Raw genomic sequence first — 18,482 nt, 5'->3', positions numbered from 1 at the left:
TCAGCCCCTGTCTCCGTCTCTTCCCTCTCCCCTCAGCCCCCGTCTCTCCCCTCAGCCCCCTTCTCTGTCTCTCCCCTCAGCCCCGTCTCTGTCTCTCCCCTCAGCCCCCGTCTCTGTCTCTTCCTTCAGACCCCATCTCTTCCCTCAGACCCCGTCTCTCCCCTCAGCCCCCGTCTCTGTCTATCCCCTCAGCCCCCGTCTCTCCCCTCAGCCCCCGTCTCTCCCCTCAGCCCCCGTCTCTCCTCTCAGCCCCCGTCTCTCCCCTCAGCCCCCGTCTCTGTCTCTCCCCTCAGCCTCAGCCCCCGTCTCCGTCTCTCCCCTCAGCCTCAGCCCCCGTCTCCGTCTCTCCCCTCAGCCCCCGTCTCTGTCTCTCCCCTCAGCCCCCGTCTCCGTCTCTCCCTTCAGCCCCCGTCTCTCCCCTCAGCCCCCGTCTCTCCCCTCAGCCCCCGTCTCTCCCCTCAGCCCCAGTCTCTCCCCTCAGCCCCAGTCTCTCCCCTCAGCCCCAGTCTCTCCCCTCAGCCCCAGTCTCTCCCCTCAGCCCCCGTCTCTCCCCTCAGCCCCCGTCTCTCCCCTCAGCCCCCGTCTCTCCCCTCAGCCCCCGTCTCTCCCCTCAGCCCCCGTCTCTCCCCTCAGCCCCCGTCTCTCCCCTCAGCCCCTGTCTCCGTCTCTTCCCTCAGCCCCTGTCTCTGTCTCTCCCATCAGCCCCTGTCTCTGTCTCTCCCATCAGCCCCTGTCTCTGTCTCTCCCATCAGCCCCCGTCTCCGTCTCTCCCATCAGCCCCCGTCTCCGTCTCTCCCCTCAGCCCCCGTCTCTCCCCTCAGCCCCCGTCTCTCCCCTCAGCCCCCGTCTCTCCCCTCAGCCCCCGTCTCTCCCCTCAGCCCCCGTCTCTCCCCTCAGCCCCCGTCTCTCCCCTCAGCCCCTGTCTCCGTCTCTTCCCTCAGCCCCTGTCTCCGTCTCTCCCCTCAGCCCCCGTCTCTCCCCTCAGCCCCCGTCTCTCCCCTCAGCCCCCGTCTCTGTCTCTCCCCTCAGCCCCTGTCTCTGTCTCTCCCCTCAGCCCCTGTCTCCGTCTCTTCCCTCAGCCCCTGTCTCCGTCTCTTCCCTCTCCCCTCAGCCCCCGTCTCTCCCCTCAGCCCCCGTCTCTGTCTCTCCCCTCAGCCCCCGTCTCTGTCTCTCCCCTCAGCCCCCGTCTCTGTCTCTCCCCTCAGCCTCCGTCTCTGTCTCTCCCCTCAGCCTCCGTCTCTGTCTCTCCCCTCAGCCCCCGTCTCTCCCCTCAGCCCCCGTCTCTCCCCTCAGCCCCCGTCTCTGTCTCTCCCCTCAGCCCCCGTCTCCGTCTCTCCCCTCAGCCCCTGTCTCCGTCTCTTCCCTCTCCCCTCAGCCCCCGTCTCTCCCCTCAGCCCCTGTCTCCGTCTCTTCCCTCTCCCCTCAGCCCCCGTCTCTCCCCTCAGACCCTGTCTCTCCCCTCCGTCTCCGTCTCTCCCTCAGCCCCTGTCTTCGTCTCCGTCTCTCCCCTCAGCCCCTGTCTCCGTCTCTCCCCTCAGCCCCTGTCTCTGTCTCTCCCCTCAGCCCCTGTCTCTCCCCTCAGCCCCTGTCTCCGTCTCTCCCCTCAGCCCCTGTCTCCGTCCCTCCCCTCAGCCCCCGTCTCTCCACTCAGCCCCCGTCTCTCCCCTCTGCCCCCGTCTCTCCCCTCATCCCCCGTCTCTGTCTCTCCCCTCAGCCCCCGTCTCTGTCTCTCCCCTCAGCCCCCGTTTCTCCCCTCAGCCCCCGTCTCTGTCTCTCCCCTCAGCCCCCGTCTCTGTCTCTCCCCTCAGCCCCCGTCTCTGTCTCTCCCCTCAGCCCCCGTCTCTGTCTCTTCCCCCAGCCCCCGTCTCTCCCCTCAGCCCCCGTCTCTGTCTCATCCCTCAGCCCCTGTCTCTGTCTCTCCCCTCAGCCCCCGTCTCCGTCCCTCCCCTCATTCCCCGTCTCTCCCCTCAGCCCCCGTCTCTCCCCTCAGCCCCCGTCTCTCCCCTCAGCCCCCGTCTCTCCCCTCAGCCCCCGTCTCTCCCCTCAGCCCCCGTCTCTCCCCTCAGCCCCCGTCTCTCCCCTCAGCCCCCGTCTCTGTCTCTCCCCTCAGCCCCCGTCTCTCCCCTCAGCCCCCGTCTCTCCCCTCAGCCCCCGTCTCTCCCCTCAGCCCCCGTCTCTCCCCTCAGCCCCCGTCTCTCCCCTCAGCCCCCGTCTCTCCCCTCAGCCCCCGTCTCTCCCCTCAGCCCCCGTCTCTGTCTCTCCCCTCAGCCCCCTGTCTCTGTCTCTCCCATCAGCCCCTGTCTCCGTCTCTCCCCTCAGCCCCCGTCTCTGTCTCTCCCCTCAGCCCCTGTCTCTCCCCTCAGCCCCCATCTCTCCCCTCAGCCCCCGTCTCTCCCCTCAGCCCCCGTCTCTGTCTCTTCCCTCATCCCCCGTCTCTCCCCTCAGACCCTGTCTCTCCCCTCCGTCTCCGTCTCTCCCTCAGCCCCTGTCTTCGTCTCCGTCTCTCCCCTCAGCCCCTGTCTCCGTCTCTCCCCTCAGCCCCTGTCTCTGTCTCTCCCCTCAGCCCCTGTCTCTCCCCTCAGCCCCTGTCTCCGTCTCTCCCCTCAGCCCCTGTCTCCGTCCCTCCCCTCAGCCCCCGTCTCTCCACTCAGCCCCCGTCTCTCCCCTCTGCCCCCGTCTCTCCCCTCATCCCCCGTCTCTGTCTCTCCCCTCAGCCCCCGTCTCTGTCTCTCCCCTCAGCCCCCGTCTCTCCCCTCAGCCCCCGTCTCTGTCTCTCCCCTCAGCCCCCGTCTCTGTCTCTCCCCTCAGCCCCCGTCTCTGTCTCTCCCCTCAGCCCCCGTCTCTGTCTCTTCCCCCAGCCCCCGTCTCTCCCCTCAGCCCCCGTCTCTGTCTCATCCCTCAGCCCCTGTCTCTGTCTCTCCCCTCAGCCCCCGTCTCCGTCCCTCCCCTCATTCCCCGTCTCTCCCCTCAGCCCCCGTCTCTCCCCTCAGCCCCCGTCTCTCCCCTCAGCCCCCGTCTCTCCCCTCAGCCCCCGTCTCTCCCCTCAGCCCCTGTCTCTCCCCTCAGCCCCCGTCTCTGTCTCTCCCCTCAGCCCCCGTCTCTGTCTCTCCCCTCAGCCCCCGTCTCTCCCCTCAGCCCCCGTCTCTCCCCTCAGCCCCCGTCTCTCCCCTCAGCCCCCGTCTCTCCCCTCAGCCCCCGTCTCTGTCTCTCCCCTCAGCCCCCGTCTCTGTCTCTCCCCTCAGCCCCCGTCTCCGTCTCTCCCCTCAGCCCCTGTCTCCGTCTCTCCCCTCAGCCCCTGTCTCTGTCTCTCCCATCAGCCCCTGTCTCTGTCTCTCCCATCAGCCCCTGTCTCCGTCTCTCCCCTCAGCCCCCGTCTCTCCCCTCAGCCCCGTCTCTCCCCTCAGCCCCCGTCTCTCCCCTCAGCCCCCGTCTCTCCCCTCAGCCCCCGTCTCTCCCCTCAGCCCCCGTCTCTGTCTCTCCCCTCAGCCCCCGTCTCCGTCTCTCCCCTCAGCCCCTGTCTCTGTCTCTCCCATCAGCCCCTGTCTCCGTCTCTCCCCTCAGCCCCCGTCTCTCCCCTCAGCCCCGTCTCTCCCCTCAGCCCCCGTCTCTCCCCTCAGCCCCCGTCTCTCAGCCCCCGTCTCTCCCCTCAGCCCCCGTCTCTCCCCTCAGCCCCCGTCTCCGTCTCTCCCCTCAGCCCCCGTCTCCGTCTCTCCCCTCAGCCCCTGTCTCCGTCTCTCCCCTCAGCCCCTGTCTCCGTCTCTCCCCTCAGCCCCTGTCTCTGTCTCTCCCATCAGCCCCTGTCTCCGTCTCTCCCCTCAGCCCCCGTCTCTCCCCTCAGCCCCTGTCTCTCCCCTCAGCCCCCATCTCTCCCCTCAGCCCCCGTCTCTCCCCTCAGCCCCCGTCTCTGTCTCTTCCCTCATCCCCCGTCTCTCCCCTCAGACCCTGTCTCTCCCCTCCGTCTCCGTCTCTCCCTCAGCCCCTGTCTTCGTCTCCGTCTCTCCCCTCAGCCCCTGTCTCCGTCTCTCCCCTCAGCCCCTGTCTCTGTCTCTCCCCTCAGCCCCTGTCTCTCCCCTCAGCCCCTGTCTCCGTCTCTCCCCTCAGCCCCTGTCTCCGTCCCTCCCCTCAGCCCCCGTCTCTCCACTCAGCCCCCTGTCTCTCCCCTCTGCCCCCGTCTCTCCCCTCATCCCCCGTCTCTGTCTCTCCCCTCAGCCCCCGTCTCTGTCTCTCCCCTCAGCCCCCGTCTCTCCCCTCAGCCCCCGTCTCTGTCTCTCCCCTCAGCCCCCGTCTCTGTCTCTCCCCTCAGCCCCCGTCTCCGTCTCTCCCTCAGCCCCTGTCTTCGTCTCCGTCTCTCCCCTCAGCCCCTGTCTCCGTCTCTCCCCTCAGCCCCTGTCTCTCCCCTCAGCCCCTGTCTCCGTCTCTCCCCTCAGCCCCTGTCTCCGTCCCTCCCCTCAGCCCCCGTCTCTCCACTCAGCCCCCTGTCTCTCCCCTCTGCCCCCGTCTCTCCCCTCATCCCCCGTCTCTGTCTCTCCCCTCAGCCCCCGTCTCTGTCTCTCCCCTCAGCCCCCGTCTCTCCCCTCAGCCCCCGTCTCTGTCTCTCCCCTCAGCCCCCGTCTCTGTCTCTCCCCTCAGCCCCCGTCTCTGTCTCTTCCCCCAGCCCCCGTCTCTCCCCTCAGCCCCTGTCTCTGTCTCTCCCCTCAGCCCCTGTCTCCGTCCCTCCCCTCAGCCCCCGTCTCTCCACTCAGCCCCCGTCTCTCCACTCAGCCCCCGTCTCTCCCCTCTGCCCCCGTCTCTCCCCTCATCCCCCGTCTCTGTCTCTCCCCTCAGCCCCCGTCTCTGTCTCTCCCCTCAGCCCCCGTCTCTCCCCTCAGCCCCCGTCTCTGTCTCTCCCCTCAGCCCCCGTCTCTGTCTCTCCCCTCAGCCCCCGTCTCTGTCTCTTCCCCCAGCCCCCGTCTCTCCCCTCAGCCCCCGTCTCTGTCTCATCCCTCAGCCCCTGTCTCTGTCTCTCCCCTCAGCCCCCGTCTCCGTCCCTCCCCTCAGCCCCCGTCTCTCCACTCAGCCCCCGTCTCTCCCCTCTGCCCCCGTCTCTCCCCTCATCCCCCGTCTCTGTCTCTCCCCTCAGCCCCCGTCTCTGTCTCTCCCCTCAGCCCCCGTCTCTCCCCTCAGCCCCCGTCTCTGTCTCTCCCCTCAGCCCCCGTCTCTGTCTCTCCCCTCAGCCCCCGTCTCTGTCTCTTCCCCCAGCCCCCGTCTCTCCCCTCAGCCCCCGTCTCTGTCTCTTCCCTCATCCCCCGTCTCTCCCCTCAGCCCCAGTCTCTCCCCTCAGCCCCCGTCTCTCCCCTCAGCCCCCGTCTCTCCCCTCAGCCCCCGTCTCTCCCCTCAGCCCCCGTCTCTCCCCTCAGCCCCCGTCTCTCCCCTCAGCCCCCGTCTCTCCCCTCAGCCCCCGTCTCTGTCTCTTCCCCCAGCCCCCGTCTCTCCCCTCAGCCCCCGTCTCTGTCTCATCCCTCAGCCCCTGTCTCTGTCTCTCCCCTCAGCCCCCGTCTCCGTCTCTCCCCTCAGCCCCCGTCTCCGTCTCTCCCCTCAGCCCCCGTCTCCGTCTCTCCCCTCAGCCCCCGTCTCTGTCTCTCCCCTCAGCCCCCGTCTCTCCCCTCAGCCCCCGTCTCTCCCCTCAGCCCCCGTCTCTCCCCTCAGCCCCCGTCTCTGTCTCTTCCCTCATCCCCCGTCTCTCCCCTCAGACCCCGTCTCTCCCCTCCGTCTCCGTCTCTCCCTCAGCCCCTGTCTTCGTCTCCGTCTCTCCCCTCAGCCCCTGTCTCCGTCTCTCCCCTCAGCCCCTGTCTCTGTCTCTCCCCTCAGCCCCTGGCTCTCCCCTCAGCCCCTGTCTCCGTCTCTCCCCTCAGCCCCCGTCTCTGTCTCTCCCCTCAGCCCCCGTCTCTGTCTCTTCCCTCAGACCCCGTCTCTCCCCTCAGCCCCCGTCTCTTCCCTCAGCCCCCGTCTCTTCCCTCAGCCCCCGTCTCTTCCCTCAGCCCCCGTCTCTTCCCTCAGCCCCCGTCTCTTCCCTCAGCCCCCGTCTCTCCCCTCAGCCCCCGTCTCTCCCCTCAGCCCCCGTCTCTGTCTCTCCCTTCAGCCCCCGTCTCCGTCTCTCCCCTCAGCCCCTGTCTCTGTCTCTTCCTTCAGACCCCATCTCTTCCCTCAGACCCCGTCTCTCCCCTCAGCCCCCGTCTCTGTCTATCCCCTCAGCCCCCGTCTCTCCCCTCAGCCCCCGTCTCTCCCCTCAGCCCCCGTCTCTCCCCTCAGCCCCGTCTCTCCCCTCAGCCCCGTCTCTCCCCTCAGCCCCGTCTCTCCCCTCAGCCCCAGTCTCTCCCCTCAGCCCCCGTCTCTCCCCTCAGCCCCCGTCTCTCCCCTCAGCCCCCGTCTCTCCCCTCAGCCCCCGTCTCTCCCCTCAGCCCCCGTCTCTCCCCTCAGCCCCTGTCTCCGTCTCTTCCCTCAGCCCCTGTCTCTGTCTCTCCCCTCAGCCCCGTCTCTGTCTCTCCCCTCAGCCCCCGTCTCTTCCCTCAGCCCCCGTCTCTCCCCTCAGCCCCCGTCTCTCCCCTCAGCCCCTGTCTTCGTCTCCGTCTCTCCCCTCAGCCCCTGTCTCTGTCTCTCCCCTCAGCCCCTGTCTCTGTCTCTCCCCTCAGCCCCTGGCTCTCCCCTCAGCCCCTGTCTCCGTCTCTCCCCTCAGCCCCCGTCTCTGTCTCTCCCCTCAGCCCCCGTCTCTGTCTCTTCCCTCAGACCCCGTCTCTCCCCTCAGCCCCTGTCTCTTCTCTCAGCCCCCGTCTCTTCCCTCAGCCCCCGTCTCTTCCCTCAGCCCCCGTCTCTTCCCTCAGCCCCCGTCTCTCCCCTCAGCCCCCATCTCTCCCCTCAGCCCCCGTCTCTCCCCTCAGCCCCCGTCTCTGTCTCTCCCCTCAGCCCCCGTCTCTGTCTCTTCCTTAAGACCCCATCTCTTCCCTCAGACCCCGTCTCTCCCCTCAGCCCCCGTCTCTGTCTATCCCCTCAGCCCCCGTCTCTCCCCTCAGCCCCCGTCTCTCCCCTCAGCCCCCGTCTCTCCCCTCAGCCCCGTCTCTCCCCTCAGCCCCAGTCTCTCCCCTCAGCCCCCGTCTCTCCCCTCAGCCCCCGTCTCTCCCCTCAGCCCCCGTCTCTCCCCTCAGCCCCCGTCTCTCCCCTCAGCCCCCGTCTCTCCTCTCAGCCCCCGTCTCTCCCCTCAGCCCCCGTCTCTCCCCTCAGCCCCGTCTCTCCCCTCAGCCCCGTCTCTCCCCTCAGCCCCTGTCTCTGTCTCTCCCCTCAGCCCCTGTCTCTGTCTCTCCCCTCAGCCCCTGTCTCTCCCCTCAGCCCCCGTCTCTCCCCTCAGCCCCCGTCTCTCCCCTCAGCCCCCGTCTCTCCCCTCAGCCCCCGTCTCTCCTCTCAGCCCCCGTCTCTCCCCTCAGCCCCCGTCTCTGTCTCTCCCCTCAGCCCCCGTCTCCGTCTCTCCCCTCAGCCCCCGTCTCTCCCCTCAGCCCCAGTCTCTCCCCTCAGCCCCCGTCTCTCCTCTCAGCCCCCGTCTCTCCCCTCAGCCCCCGTCTCTCCCCTCAGCCCCGTCTCTCCCCTCAGCCCCCGTCTCTTCCCTCATCCCCCGTCTCTCACTTCAGACCCCGTCTCTCCCCTCCGTCTCCGTCTCTCCCCTCAGCCCCTGTCCCTCCCCTCAGCCCCTGTTTCTCCCCTCAGCCCCTGTCTCCGTCTCTCCCCTCAGCCCCCGTCTCTCCCCTCAGCCCCCGTCTCTCCCCTCTGCCCCCGTCTCTCCCCTCAGCCCCCGTCTCTGTCTCTCCCCTCAGCCCCCGTCTCTGTCTCTCCCCTCAGCCCCCGTCTCTGTCTCTCCCCTCAGCCCCCGTCTCTGTCTCTCCCCTCAGCCCCCGTCTCTGTCTCTCCCCTCAGCCCCCGTCTCTGTCTCTTCCCTCAGACCCTGTCTCCGTCTCTTCCCTCAGACCCTGTCTCCGTCTCTTCCCTCAGACCCTGTCTCCGTCTCTTCCCTCAGACCCTGTCTCTTCCCTCAGACCCTGTCTCTTCCCTCAGACCCTGTCTCTCCCCTCAGACCCTGTCTCTCCCCTCATACCCTTCCCCTCAGACCCTTCCCCTCAGACCCTGTCTCTTCCCTCTTCCCTCTGCCCATGTCTCTTCCCTCTTCCCTCAGACCCTGTCTCCGTCTCTTCCCTCAGACCCTGTCTCCGTCTCTTCCCTCAGACCCTGTCTCTGTCTCTCCCCTCAGCCCCTGTCTCTGTCTCTCCCCTCAGCCCCTGTCTCTGTCTCTCCCCTCAGCCCCCGTCTCTCCCCTCAGCCCTCGTCTCTCCCCTCAGCCCCCGTCTCTCCCCTCAGCCCCCGTCTCTCCCCTCAGCCCCCGTCTCTGTCTCTCCCCTCAGCCCCTGTCTCTCCCCTGAGCCCCCGTCTCTGTCCCTCCACACAGACCCTGTCTCTGTCTCTTCCCTCAGACTCTGTCTCTGTCTCTTCCCTCAGACCCTGTCTCTTCCCTCAGACTCTGTCTCTGTCTCTTCCCTCAGACCCTGTCTCTTCCCTCAGACCCTGTCTCTTCCCTCAGACCCTGTCTCTTCCCTCAGACCCTGTCTCTGTCTCTTCCCTCAGACCCTGTCTCTGTCTCTTCCCTCAGACCCTGTCTCTGTCTCTTCCCTCAGACCCTGTCTCTGTCTCTTCCCTCAGACCCTGTCTCTGTCTCTTCCCTCAGCCCCTGTCTCTCCCCTCAGCCCCTGTCTCTCCACTCAGCCCCTGTCTCTCCACTCAGCCCCTGTCTCTACACTCAGCCCGTCTCTCCACTCAGCCCCTGTCTCCGTCTCTCCACTCAGCCCCTGTCTCCGTTTCTTCCCTCAGACCCCGTCTCTCCCCTCAGCCCGTCTCTGTCTCTCCACTCAGCCCGTCTCTGTCTCTCCACTCAGCCCGTCTCCGTCTCTCCACTCAGCCCCTGTCTCCGTCTCTCCACTCAGCCCCTGTCTCCGTCTCTCCACTCAGTTCCTGTCTCTTCCCTCAGCCCCTCTCCGTCTCTTCCCCCAGCCCCTCTCCGTCTCTTCCCTCAGCCCCTCTCCGTCTCTTCCCCCAGCCCCTCTCCGTCTCTTCCCCCAGCCCCTCTCCGTCTCTTCCCCCAGCCCCTCCCTTCTCTTCCCCCAGCCCCTCTCCGTCTCTTCCCCCAGCCCCCCTCCGTCTCTTCCCCCTGCCCCCCTCCGTCTCTTCCCCCAGCCCCTCTCCGTCTCTTCCCCAGTCCCTCTCCGTCTCTCCCCCCAGCCCCTCTCCGTCTCTCCCCCCAGCCCCTCTCCGTCTCTCCCCCCAGCCCCTCTCCGTCTCTCCCCCCAGCCCCTCTCCGTCTCTCCCCCCAGCCCCTCTCCGTCTCTCCCCCCAGCCCCTCTCCGTCTCTCCCCCCAGCCCCTCTCCGTCTCTCCCCCAGCCCCTCTCCGTCTCTCCACTCAGCCCCTCTCCGTCACAGATAAGCTAGTAGTGTGACCCTGCCTCCATTGAGCACAGCACACCCCTAGAGTGAGGAGGGGAGAGTCCATCAGTCTCTCCCAGTGCCCAGCACCCTCTATCCCTCCCCTAGGTAGAGTGGTATATGACATCAGGGCTATGCTGGCTGGGCTGGCACTGCCATGTAGTCTCTAGTCTCTCTCTCTTTCTAGTCTCTGTCTCGCGTGCACACACACAGCAAGGTGCCTACGTCAGCACTTTACACCCAACATGGAGAGAGAGACACAGACAGACCGAACAGCAGTTGTGTGGAGAGATTCAGGCCGCAGCCTTGTAGCAGCTGCAGCAGTGTGTTCGTGTGTGCGCGCTATGATGACTACCAGTCAGGGAGAATTTGAGTAAAATAAAAACTTGTAGTAAAACGAGTAAAAGGGGCCCGGCACTTGTTAGTTACAGATTAGGCTTAGACTAGAGAAGGGTTGAGATGGAAGAAAGGGCCCCCTGACAAGGGAATCTGTTATGACCTGTCTGTCCTCTCCACTGCTCTACTGTTGACCAGGCCCCATTGGTATCTGGTCAAAAGTAGTGCACTATGTAGCAAATAGTGTGCCATTTGAGACTCAGACAGGGTTCATGATTATAACAGAGAGAGGGGGATGCGGTTAGCCAATAGAGAGAAGGGAGGAGGCCCACTGCTGCTGCTGTGTGGATTAATGTCAGGCACAGGCTGTGTCCCAAATGGAACCCTGTTCCCTATCTATTGCACTACTTTTACTATACCTAATAGAGTGCACTACTTATGACCAGGGCCCATAGAGTTCAGAGTTCTGGAACGACCGTTCCACAGGTTTATGCTCATTAATTGTTTATGGTTCATTGAACAAGCATGGGAGTCTGTGTTTAAACCCTTTACAATGAAGATCTGTGAAGTCTTTTGGATTTTTACGAATTATCTTTTAAAGCCAGGGTCCTGAAAAACTGCCCTTTTTCTTGTTGAGTTGCAAAATTAATAGAATTGCATTGAGGGATTTATAAAATTGCAAAATCTTCTCTCCGCCTGCCTCATGGCAAAATGTGTAGAATTTTAGCCCTTATGATGAGTTCAGACTTTTTTGGACCCCGATCCCATCAAAGTTGCCCATCCCTGACCTAGCCCCATGGAAAGCATAGAGGGAGGCAGCAGTAGACCGATAACGAGCTAACCCTCTTATGGGCGCTAAGGAGCTCTCCCCTGAGTGAGCCTCAGCCCCTGTCTCTCCACTCAGCCCCTGTCTCCGTCTCTTCCCTCAGCCCCTGTCTCTCCACTCAGCCCCTGTCTCCGTCTCTTCCCTCAGCCCCTGTCTCTCCACTCAGCCCCTGTCTCCGTCTCTCCCCTCAGACCCCGTCTCTCCCCTCAGACCCCGTCTCTCCCCTCAGACCCCGTCTCTCCCCTCAGACCCCGTCTCTCCCCTCAGACCCCGTCTCTTCCCCCAGCCCCTCTCCGTCTCTTCCCCAGCCCCTCTCTGTCTCTTCCCCCAGCCCCTCTCCGTCTCTTCCCCCAGCCCCTCTCCGTCTCTTCCCCCAGCCCCTCTCCGTCTCTTCCCCCAGCCCCTCTCCGTCTCTTCCCCCAGCCCCTCTCCGTCTCCTCCCCCAGCCCCTCTCCGTCTCTTCCCCCAGCCCCTCTCCGTCTCTCCCCCCAGCCCCTCTCCGTCTCTCCACTCAGCCCCTGTCTCTCCACTCAGCCCATCTCCGTCTCTTCCCTCAGCCCCTGTCTCCGTCCTCAGCCCCTGTCTCTCCACTCAGCCCCTGTCTCTCCACTCAGCCCCGTCTCTCCACTCAGCCCCGTCTCTCCACTCAGCCCCTGTCTCTCCACTCAGCCCCTGTCTCTCCACTCAGCCCGTCTCCGTCTCTTCCCTCAGCCCCTGTCTCCGTCCTCAGCCCCTGTCTCTCCACTCAGCCCCTGTCTCTCCACTCAGCCCCGTCTCTCCACTCAGCCCCTGTCTCTCCACTCAGCCCCTGTCTCTCCACTCAGCCCCTGTCTCTCCACTCAGCCCCTGTCTCTCCACTCAGCCCCTGTCTCTCCACTCAGCCCCTGTCTCTCCACTCAGCCCCTGTCTCTCCACTCAGCCCCTGTCTCTCCACTCAGCCCCTGTCTCTCCACTCAGCCCCTGTCTCTCCACTCAGCCCCTGTCTCTCCACTCAGCCCCCGTCTCCGTCTCTTCCCTCGTCTCCGTCTCTTCCCCCAGCCCCTCTCCGTCTCTCCACTCAGCCCCTGTCTCTCCACTCAGCCCGTCTCCGTCTCTTCCCTCAGCCCCTGTCTCCGTCCTCAGCCCCTGTCTCTCCACTCAGCCCCTGTCTCTCCACTCAGCCCGTCTCCGTCTCTTCCCTCAGCCCCTGTCTCCGTCCTCAGTCCCTGTCTCTCCACTCAGCCCCTGTCTCTCCACTCAGCCCCTGTCTCTCCACTCAGCCCCGTCTCTCCACTCAGCCCCTGTCTCTCCACTCAGCCCCTGTCTCTCCACTCAGCCCCTGTCTCTCCACTCAGCCCCCGTCTCCGTCTCTTCCCTCGTCTCCGTCTCTTCCCTAAGCCCCTGTCTCTTCCCTCAGCCCCTGTCTCCGTCTCTTCCCTCAGCCCCTGTCTCTTCCCTCAGCCCCTGTCTCTTCCCTCAGCCCCTGTCTCTTCCCTCAGCCCCTGTCTCTTCCCTCAGCCCCTGTCTCTTCCCTCAGCCCCTGTCTCTCCCCTCAGCCCCTGTCTCTCCCCTCAGCCCCTGTCTCTCCCCTCAGCCCCTGTCTCTCCCCTCAGCCCCTGTCTCTCCCCTCAGCCCCTGTCTCTCCCCTCAGCCCCCGTCTCTCCCCTCAGCCCCCGTCTCTCCCCTCAGCCCCTGTCTCTCCCCTCAGACCCTGTCTCTCCCCTCAGACCCTGTCTCTCCCCTCAGACCCTGTCTCTCCCCTCAGACCCTGTCTCTTCCCTCAGACCCTGTCTCTTCCCTCAGACCCTGTCTCTTCCCTCAGACCCTGTCTCTTCCCTCAGACCCTGTCTCTTCCCTCAGACCCTGTCTCTTCCCTCAGACCCTGTCTCTTCCCTCAGACCCTGTCTCTTCCCTCAGACCCTGTCTCTTCCCTCAGACCCTGTCTCTGTCTCTTCCCTCAGACCCTGTCTCCGTCTCTTCCCTCAGACCCTGTCTCCGTCTCTTCCCACAAACCCTGTCTCTCCCCTCAGACCCTGTCTCTCCCCTCAGACCCTGTTTCTCCCCTCAGCCCCTGTCTCTCCCCTCAGCCCCTGTCCCTCCCCTCAGCCCCTGTCTCTCCCCTCAGCCCCTGTCTCTCCCCTCAGCCCCTGTCTCTCCACTCAGCCCCTGTCTCTACACTCAGCCCCTGTCTCTACACTCAGCCCGTCTCTCCACTCAGCCCCTGTCTCCGTCTCTCCACTCAGCCCCTGTCTCCGTCTCTTCCCTCAGACCCCGTCTCTCCCCTCAGATCCCGTCTCTCCCCTCAGACCCCTTCTCTCCCCTCAGACCCTGTCTCTCCCCTCAGACCCTGTTTCTCTCCCCCCAGCCCCTCTCCGTCTCTCCCCCCAGCCCCCGTCTCTCCCCTCAGCCCCCGTCTCTCCCCTCAGCCCCCGTCTCTCCCCTCAGCCCCCGTCTCTCCCCTCAGCCCCCGTCTCTCCCATCAGCCCCCGTCTCTCCCCTCAGCCCCCGTCTCCGTCTCTCCCCTCAGCCCCCGTCTCCGTCTCTCCCCTCAGCCCCTGTCTCTGTCTCTCCCCTCAGCCCCCGTCTCCGTCTCTCCCCTCAGCCCCCGTCTCTCCCCTCAGACCCCGTCTCTTCCCTCAGACCCTGTCCCCGTCTCTTCCCTCAGCCCCTGTCTCCGTCTCTTCCCTCAGCCCCTGTCTCCGTCTCTCCCCTCAGCCCCCGTCTCTGTCTCTCCCCTCAGCCCCTGTCTCTGTCTCTCCCCTCAGCCCCTGTCTCCGTCTCTCCCCTCAGCCCCTGTCTCTGTCTCTCCCCTCAGCCCCTGTCTCTGTCTCTCCCCTCAGCCCCCGTCTCCGTCTCTCCCCTCAGACCCTGTCTCTCCCCTCAGACCCTGTCTCTCCCCTCAGACCCCGTCTCTTCCCTCAGACCCTGTCCCCGTCTCTTCCCTCAGCCCCTGTCTCCGTCTCTTCCCTCAGCCCCTGTCTCCGTCTCTTCCCTCAGCCCCTGTCTCCGTCTCTTCCCTCAGCCCCGTCTCTTCCCTCAGCCCCCGTCTCTTCCCTCAGCCCCCGTCTCTTCCCTCAGACCCCGTCTCTTCCCTCAGACGCCGTCTCTTCCCTCAGACCCCGTCTCTTCCCTCAGACCCCGTCTCTCCCCTCAGACCCCGTCTCTCCCCTCAGACCCCATCTCTCCCCTCAGACGCCATCTCTCCCCTCAGACGCCGTCTCTCCCCTCAGACCCCGTCTCTCCCCTCAGACCCCGTCTCTCCCCTCAGACCCCGTCTCTTCCCCTCAGACCCCGTCTCTTCCCCCAGCCCCTCTCCATCTCTTCCCTCAGCCCCTTCGCTTCCCTCAGCCCCTGTCTCTCCCCTCAGCCCGTCTCCGTCCTCAGCCCCTGTCTCTCCACTCAGCCCCTTTCTCTCCACTCAGCCCCTGTCTCTCCACTCAGCCCCTGTCTCTCCACTCAGCCCTTGTCTCTCCACTCAGCCCCTGTCTCCATTTCTCCACTCAGCCCGTCTCTTCCCTCAGCCCCTGTCTCCGTCTCTCCACTCAGCCCCTGTCTCCGTCTCTCCACTCAGCCCGTCTCCATCTCTCCACTCAGCCCCTGTCTCTGTCTCTCCCCTCAGCCCCTGTCTCTGTCTCTCCCCTCAGCCCCCGTCTCCGTCTCTCCCCTCAGACCCTGTCTCTCCCCTCAGACCCTGTCTCTCCCCTCAGACCCCGTCTCTTCCCTCAGACCCTGTCCCCGTCTCTTCCCTCAGCCCGTCTCCGTCTCTTCCCTCAGCCCCTGTCTCCGTCTCTTCCCTCAGCCCCTGTCTCCGTCTCTTCCCTCAGCCCCCGTCTCTTCCCTCAGCCCCCGTCTCTTCCCTCAGACCCCGTCTCTTCCCTCAGACCCCGTCTCTTCCCTCAGACCCCGTCTCTTCCCTCAGACCCCGTCTCTCCCCTCAGACCCCGTCTCTCCCCTCAGACCCCATCTCTCCCCTCAGACGCCGTCTCTCCCCTCAGACGCCGTCTCTCCCCTCAGACCCCGTCTCTCCCCTCAGACTCCGTCTCTCCCCTCAGACCCCGTCTCTTCCCCTCAGACCCCGTCTCTTCCCCCAGCCCCTCTCCGTCTCTTCCCTCAGCCCCTTCGCTTCCCTCAGCCCCTGTCTCTCCCCTCAGCCCGTCTCCGTCCTCAGCCCCTGTCTCTCCACTCAGCCCCTTTCTCTCCACTCAGCCCCTGTCTCTCCACTCAGCCCCTGTCTCTCCACTCAGCCCCTGTCTCTCCACTCAGCCCTTGTCTCTCCACTCAGCCCCTGTCTCCATTTCTCCACTCAGCCCGTCTCTTCCCTCAGCCCCTGTCTCCGTCTCTCCACTCAGCCCCTGTCTCCGTCTCTCCACTCAGCCCGTCTCCATCTCTCCACTCAGCCCCTGTCTCCGTCTCTCCACTCAGCCCGTCTCTGTCTCTCCACTCAGCCCCTGTCTCCGTCTCTCCACTCAGCCCCTGTCTCCGTCTCTCCACTCAGCCCCGTCTCTTCCCTCAGCCCCTCTCCGTCTCTTCCCTCAGCCCCTCTCCGTCTCTTCCCTCAGCACCTCTCCGTCTCTTCCCCCAGCCCCTCCCTTCTCTTCCCCCAGCCCCTCCCTTCTCTTCCCCCAGCCCCTCTCCATCTCTTCCCCCAGCCCCCCTCCGTCTCTTCCCCCAGCCCCTCTCCGTCTCTTCCCCCAGCCCCTCTCCGTCTCTCCCCCCAGCCCCTCTCCGTCTCTCCCCCCAGCCCCTCTCCGTCTCTCCCCCCAGCCCCTCTCCGTCTCTCCCCCCAGCCCCTCTCCGTCTCCCCACTCAGCCCGTCTCCATTTCTCCACTCAGCCCGTCTCTTCCCTCAGCCCCTGTCTCCGTCTCTCCACTCAGCCCCTGTCTCCGTCTCTCCACTCAGCCCGTCTCCATCTCTCCACTCAGCCCCTGTCTCCGTCTCTCCACTCAGCCCGTCTCTGTCTCTCCACTCAGCCCCTGTCTCCGTCTCTCCACTCAGCCCCTGTCTCCGTCTCTCCACTCAGCCCCGTCTCTTCCCTCAGCCCCTCTCCGTCTCTTCCCTCAGCCCCTCTCCGTCTCTTCCCTCAGCACCTCTCCGTCTCTTCCCCCAGCCCCTCTCCGTCTCTTCCCCCAGCCCCTCTCCGTCTCCTCCCCCAGCCCCTCTCCGTCTCCTCCCCCAGCCCCTCTCCGTCTCTTCCCCCAGCCCCTCTCCGTCTCTCCCCCCAGCCCCTCTCCGTCTCTCCACTCAGCCCCTGTCTCTCCACTCAGCCCGTCTCCGTCTCTTCCCTCAGCCCCTGTCTCCGTCCTCAGCCCCTGTCTCTCCACTCAGCCCCTGTCTCTCCACTCAGCCCGTCTCCGTCTCTTCCCTCAGCCCCTGTCTCCGTCCTCAGTCCCTGTCTCTCCACTCAGCCCCTGTCTCTCCACTCAGCCCCTGTCTCTCCACTCAGCCCCGTCTCTCCACTCAGCCCCTGTCTCTCCACTCAGCCCCTGTCTCTCCACTCAGCCCCTGTCTCTCCACTCAGCCCCCGTCTCCGTCTCTTCCCTCGTCTCCGTCTCTTCCCTAAGCCCCTGTCTCTTCCCTCAGCCCCTGTCTCCGTCTCTTCCCTCAGCCCCTGTCTCTTCCCTCAGCCCCTGTCTCTTCCCTCAGCCCCTGTCTCTTCCCTCAGCCCCTGTCTCTTCCCTCAGCCCCTGTCTCTCCACTCAGCCCCCGTCTCCGTCTCTTCCCTCAGCCCCTGTCTCCGTCCTCAGTCCCTGTCTCTCCACTCAGCCCCTGTCTCTCCACTCAGCCCCTGTCTCTCCACTCAGCCCCGTCTCTCCACTCAGCCCCTGTCTCTTCCCTCAGCCCCTGTCTCTTCCCTCAGCCCCTGTCTCTCCACTCAGCCCCCGTCTCCGTCTCTTCCCTCAGCCCCTGTCTCTCCACTCAGCCCCTGTCTCCGTCTCTTCCCTCAGCCCCTGTCTCTTCCCTCAGCCCCTGTCTCCGTCTCTTCCCTCAGCCCCTGTCTCTCCACTCAGCCCCTGTCTCCGTCTCTTCCCTCAGCCCCTGTCTCTCCACTCAGCCCCTGTCTCCGTCTCTTCCCTCAGCCCCTGTCTCTCCACTCAGCCCCTGTCTCCGTCTCTCCCCTCAGACCCCGTCTCTCCCCTCAGACCCCGTCTCTCCCCTCAGACCCCGTCTCTTCCCCCAGCCCCTCTCCGTCTCTTCCCCAGCCCCTCTCTGTCTCTTCCCCCAGCCCCTCTCCGTCTCTTCCCCCAGCCCCTCTCCGTCTCTTCCCCCAGCCCCTCTCCGTCTCTTCCCCCAGCCCCTCTCCGTCTCCTCCCCCAGCCCCTCTCCGTCTCTTCCCCCAGCCCCTCTCCGTCTCTCCCCCCAGCCCCTCTCCGTCTCTCCACTCAGCCCCTGTCTCTCCACTCAGCCCATCTCCGTCTCTTCCCTCAGCCCCTGTCTCCGTCCTCAGCCCCTGTCTCTCCACTCAGCCCCTGTCTCTCCACTCAGCCCCTGTCTCTCCACTCAGCCCCTGTCTCTCCACTCAGCCCCTGTCTCTCCACTCAGCCCGTCTCCGTCTCTTCCCTCAGCCCCTGTCTCCGTCCTCAGCCCCTGTCTCTCCACTCAGCCCCTGTCTCTCCACTCAGCCCCTGTCTCTCCACTCAGCCCGTCTCCGTCTCTTCCCTCAGCCCCTGTCTCCGTCCTCAGCCCCTGTCTCTCCACTCAGCCCCTGTCTCTCCACTCAGCCCCTGTCTCTCCACTCAGCCCGTCTCCGTCTCTTCCCTCAGCCCCTGTCTCCGTCCTCAGCCCCTGTCTCTCCACTCAGCCCCTGTCTCTCCACTCAGCCCGTCTCCGTCTCTTCCCTCAGCCCCTGTCTCCGTCCTCAGTCCCTGTCTCTCCACTCAGCCCCTGTCTCTCCACTCAGCCCCGTCTCTCCACTCAGCCCCTGTCTCTCCACTCAGCCCCTGTCTCTCCACTCAGCCCCTGTCTCTCCACTCAGCCCCTGTCTCTCCACTCAGCCCCTGTCTCTCCACTCAGCCCCCGTCTCCGTCTCTTCCCTCGTCTCCGTCTCTTCCCTAAGCCCCTGTCTCTTCCCTCAGCCCCTGTCTCCGTCTCTTCCCTCAGCCCCTGTCTCTTCCCTCAGCCCCTGTCTCTTCCCTCAGCCCCTGTCTCTTCCCTCAGCCCCTGTCTCTTCCCTCAGCCCCTGTCTCTTCCCTCAGCCCCTGTCTCTCCACTCAGCCCCCGTCTCCGTCTCTTCCCTCAGCCCCTGTCTCTCCACTCAGCCCCTGTCTCCGTCTCTTCCCTCAGCCCCTGTCTCTTCCCTCAGCCCCTGTCTCCGTCTCTTCCCTCAGCCCCTGTCTCTCCACTCAGCCCCTGTCTCCGTCTCTTCCCTCAGCCCCTGTCTCTCCACTCAGCCCCTGTCTCCGTCTCTTCCCTCAGCCCCTGTCTCTCCACTCAGCCCCTGTCCCCGTCTCTCCCCTCAGACCCCGTCTCTCCCCTCAGACCCCGTCTCTCCCCTCAGACCCCGTCTCTTCCCCCAGCCCCTCTCCGTCTCTTCCCCCAGCCCCTCTCCGTCTCTTCCCCCAGCCCCTCTCCGTCTCTTCCCCCAGCCCCTCTCCGTCTCTTCCCCCAGCCCCTCTCCGTCTCTCCCCCCAGCCCCTCTCCGTCTCTCCACTCAGCCCCTGTCTCTCCACTCAGCTCGTCTCCGTCTCTTCCCTCAGCCCCTGTCTCCGTCCTCAGCCCCTGTCTCTCCACTCAGCCCCTGTCTCTCCACTCAGCCCCATCTCTCCACTCAGCCCCGTCTCTCCACTCAGCCCCGTCTCTCCACTCAGCCCCTGTCTCTCCACTCAGCCCCTGTCTCTCCACTCAGCCCC

At 65.6% G+C, this 18,482-nt stretch overlaps 1 protein-coding gene across 1 annotated transcript in view; it reads left to right on the top strand.

The window, feature by feature from the left end:
• LOC110485138 (calmodulin-regulated spectrin-associated protein 3) overlaps positions 1-18,482 on the top strand; it is a 75,002-nt gene that overhangs the window by 35,057 nt on the left and 21,463 nt on the right.

This window comes from Oncorhynchus mykiss, chromosome 13 (genome assembly GCF_057628025.1).
Source record: "Oncorhynchus mykiss isolate SJ-2025 chromosome 13, ASM5762802v1, whole genome shotgun sequence".
NCBI classification, from domain to species: domain Eukaryota; kingdom Metazoa; phylum Chordata; class Actinopteri; order Salmoniformes; family Salmonidae; genus Oncorhynchus; species Oncorhynchus mykiss.
Note: the sequence above shows the minus strand (reverse complement) of the source record. Positions and strands in the feature narration are given on the sequence as shown.